This window comes from Oryza glaberrima, chromosome 2 (genome assembly GCF_000147395.1).
Source record: "Oryza glaberrima chromosome 2, OglaRS2, whole genome shotgun sequence".
Classification (NCBI taxonomy): domain Eukaryota; kingdom Viridiplantae; phylum Streptophyta; class Magnoliopsida; order Poales; family Poaceae; genus Oryza; species Oryza glaberrima.
The window spans coordinates 15,970,960-15,975,823 of record NC_068327.1 but is presented as its reverse complement, the minus strand read 5'-3'; positions in this window follow the sequence as shown (position 1 = coordinate 15,975,823).

The window sequence follows — 4,864 nt, the reverse complement described above, 5'->3', positions numbered from 1 at the left end:
GCTGATATACTCCCTCCATCATAAAATGTAGCAACCTATGAACCCATCGTAGAACTTTTGTAGTCCTAGAATAAGTCTCATCCATCCTAGGTTGCTACGGAGGTAGTAGATGTTTACTCCCCTTGTCCCATATTAAGCATAGTTGAGGGTTTCAGTGTCCAATGTTTGACTGTCCGTCTTGTTTGAATATTTTTCTAGATTAGTATTTTTTTTATTAGATGAGAAAACACGAATAGTACTTTATGCGTGACTTAATTTTTAAATTTTTTCATAAATTTTTAAATAAGACAGACGATCAAATGTTGGACACGGAAACTTATGGTTATACTTAAAATGCTAGGGAGTAGAATCGTTGTTCTAGAATGTGTTACATCTTAATATGAGAGATTGTATTTATTTAAACAGAGGGAGTATGGCTCATGTCGATAGGGTCATAACAACTATATAGATGATCTCAAACTACTGTATACTAGTCAGTTTTGGTTTTTTAAAAAAATACACTTATTGTAAAGCGGAGCTCCTTTCACCTTAAAATATAAACATATTTGACTTCGACGTAGTGTTTGAAATAGCACTTTAACCAACAATACTATAAAAAAGTTAATTTCAAATGAAAAGAGTTGCAAATTGTAACAGATATGTAATGGGAGATCTGACAAGTCGGACTAAGGCTATTTTAGAACTTTCATACGGTTTCTCACTTCTATTTATTCAAAAATTAATATTCTAATGGGTAATGGTGTCCACAAGTTAATTTCTATATTCACAAAGTGCCTTACTAAAAGGGCACTTCGCATCGTGTTCTGCTGCTAAAACCGTGAAATCACGATGCTCTGTAATAAAAATTTGTCTAATAGTTATAGTTAAAACTGTTTAACTTAGCATTTTTTAAAAAATATAACTAAGTAGGCCGATCCGCCGTTGTCTCTACCCTCTAGGCCTGGTCTCGAGAGAAGTCTACTTCACCGTGTTAACTCCCGAGTTGAATTTACATGTGGCATTCGTGAACACACTCCTACTCCTAGATGTCAAAGGTGACGGCGTTTTTGTTATTACATCGGCGCATGTTGACTAGAAAAGCAGGATGACGCCGGCCGGCGAGTGCGGCACATATGCTACTCCATTATTATAAAGGAAGTCGTTTAGGATAATGTCTAAGTCAAACCTTAGGAATATAAATCATGAATAACTCTTAAGTTGTTAGAGTTTAAAAATGTAAAAATTATATATATAGATTTGTCTTGAAAAATACTTTCGTAAAAGTATACATATATCACTTTTCAATAAATATTTTTGTAGAAATAAGAAGTTAAAATTATATTTTGGAGATCGTGTCGCTGTCCTAACCGAATTCTTTTACGAGTATAGTATAGAGGGAGTATATGCATAAACATCAGTCATCAGAGGCGTCGCTACCATTTGCCACCGGGCAGGCAGCGATGTGCCCTTTGCACTCCGGCGCCGGTAGCTAGCTAGTCGTTCATTCAGGAAAGGTAAAAAAAAAAAAAAAAAATTCCAGCCTTCCTCGTTGCAATCTTGTTTAATTTGATAGGGACCTAATTTAAACCGTAAATGTGCACCAGGCGGTACATGCTACTTGTCAACAGACGTTATTTTTTTTTTACTAAAAGCGTTAAATTTCATACCTGCTCCCTCTGAAAAGACATAAGTATTTAACACAGTTGATTTTCATGAAGTTTAAGTTATATATTCATCTTATTAAAAAGTTAGTGTAAATTATAAAATTATAAGTCACGTTTAAAGTAGCTTCAACAATATAACAAGTAAAAATAAATAGTAATTGTATATTTTTGATTAAGATGAATGTTTAAACTTTATAGTCAAAGGTCAAATATGTAGCAAATTCGTTATAGTATTGGTTTTGGCCCGGCCCATCTTATGGTCTTACAGTATTTTGGACCTTTAGTAAAAACAGTACACTAGCGGCCCATCAAGAGATAACCTGTAATTCTGCAAGGAATAAGTTCATCTGAGGTCCCTTAACTCGTCAACGAATCCAATTTTCTAGATACAACGATCCCTTAACTATCAAAACCGGTGCAATATAGGTAGCTTGGTGGTTTGGACAATGGTTTTAGCTGATGTGGCGCTTAAGTGGCGAATTTGACTCGGTCTTCATCTGACGTAGCATTGACATGGAGCTTACATGGCAATTTGATTGGAAAAAAACTATGGCCCCTTTACACAAAAAAAAAATGGTGGGCCCCACATGGGACCACATGTCATTCTCATCCCATACTCTTCTTCCTCCTCTCTCCCCATCTCCCCACTCTTCATCTCTCTTCAGGCGCGACCTCGGCCCCGTTGCCGCCGACTCCTCCTGTTGCGCTGCGGCACGTCGGGCAGGAGCCGTGCGAGACCAGCCAGGCGTCGACGCACCGGACGTGGAACCCATGATTGCAGCGCGGCAGCACGCGCACCTTCTCGCCGTCCGCGAACTTGATCGCCGAGGCAGATGGTACACACGTCGGTCTCTGCCGTCTAGCTCCTCCCCGCCGTGGTACACCTCTACCGGGATGCTCCTCAGCGCGCGCTTCTTGATGCCACCGCCGCACACCACACCCCACACCGCCCTCCGCTCCTCTTGCGCCGCTGCCGCGCCCCGGCCCCCTCACCGAGGCGTGCACCGTGCCAGCGAGTTGTGCCCGATGGCGAACTGAAGAGTCTAGAAGAGCACCGCTAGGATGCTAACCAAGTTGGTGTTGAAGCTTGCGCCCGGCGACGGCGCGCCTCCGCCGCCACCACTGCTCTCCAACACTGGCCGCGCCGCCTCGACCAGGCGCGCACCGAGGAAAATCGGACAAAATTAGCTACGGATTTAGTTAGTTCAATCAACTCGCCAAGCTAGCTAATGCAATCGCACATGCATGCCTTGTGCTTGTGTAATGTTCTATATATGTGTATGTATGAAGATGCCGCGGCGACCAATAATAATTTGCAACTGCTGTTACTGTAACATCTGCCCTGCGCCGCCCACAGGACCACTTGCCCGACACGGCCGCCCGCAAGAATGGCGGTGACGCCGTTGCCAAAGAGGGAGGACAACCCATCGTTGCCATTTCGGTCGGCATGTGGTGCACACATGATCTCCGGCAAGCCGACGCGATTCAAGAGCTCCCATCATCCGTCGTCGTCTCGCCAGCGCGAGAACACCCTGAGCTTGCACGCCGCTGCGACGCGGATGAGGCTTAGGGCCGAGACAAGGAGGCCTAGGAAGATCTGTTCGAGGAGCGTGTCGGAGATGCCGCTGCACGCTCCTCGAACCCGCCGCTGCCGGCGTGACACAACGTTCTCTCCGATTCTTCACCTTCGTCCCATTGTCATGCTGGCGAGCAGTGGCGGTGGCGCAACAGAGGCCGCACCCGACGCCTGGAGAGAGATGAAGAGGGGAGATGGGGAGAGAGGAGGAAGAGGAGGGGATGAGAATGACATGTGGGCCAACCATTTTAATTTTTTTTAAATTGACATGTGGGGCCACAGTTTTTATTATTTTCCAAATCAAATTGCCACGTAAGCGCCGTGTCATTACCACGTCAGATGAAGATCACCGAGTCAAATTAGCCACATAGGCGCCACGTCAGCTAAAACCGCCGTCCAAACCGTCAAGGGACCTATATTACACTGGTATAGTTGAGAGACCCATTGCATCTGGTTTTTCGGTTGAAGGACGAAAATCGGATTCGTCGACGAGTTAGACCTCAGGTGAACTTATTCCATTCTGCAATAAAACCGTATAATTTGCCGGCATATCTTTCACTTCTCAGCTTGCTTCGATGATTTGGCTTCAAGCCTTCAACCTTATCAATACCTTGAGATTCTGGCAATAGTATAGGCACTAATATATAAGATATAGCACGCATGCCTTTGTGTTTTTCATCCTCGATTAGTTTGATTTGTAGGTTTGTTATATACAAAATTAGTTAACTATATGTAGCAGTTAAAAACGTATGTTTTTTCGTTGAATATGTTCAAAATAAATTAAATTTTTGTGGACCATGTTCGGGAGGCATACATTTCGAAGGATTTACTATATATCTCCCACGATATTCATTGTTGCGTATACATATCCTTTAATTTGTGATCTGAAATCAACAGTTGAAACTATATATGGGGAAAAATATATTTTTTTTCACACCACGTCATTTCTTTCATAATAATGCTTATATTGCTGGGGCACCAACATTATTTAGGCAACAACAATGTTTATGACTCCGGTGGAAATAAGGTAGGTTAATTCCACCATATCGTATATTCGTATGGCCATTGTTGTAATGCTTAAGGTCAATAATGGACGTTAAGATGGATCCCACACCTACAATTAAAAAAGAGTAAATATCTTTTTTAACCATGTTTCACAATGAACAACACGGACCAACTCAAACTTTTCACTTAAGATCGACCATGTATTTTTACATTTGACTAGCAAACATGCCCGTACGTTGCAACGGGTGAAAAAAAACGTAATGATAATATACGGTTTTCATGCATAACCATATCGATGACAATCAGAAAATTAGAAGATTGGAACATCTTAAATGTAATTGCCCAACCTCGATGATGGCAACCTTACGATGTTTGCTCCTCGATGATGGCAACCTTACAATGTTTGCTTTACCTAAAATAATTGGATTATTCATATGACAACATGCATATAATCTAAAATATTCTTTTAATCTCATTCTTGCAACCAATCAAATCCTACATTGCCTCGTATGGTCAAGTCTATACGAAATAGAGTCACTGTCCACTCTTCTCTATATAACAATTAAAATATGTTTATTTTCTAAGATTATTTCATATAATATGTTATCAAGAATAATAGCCATACTTCACAAAAATACTA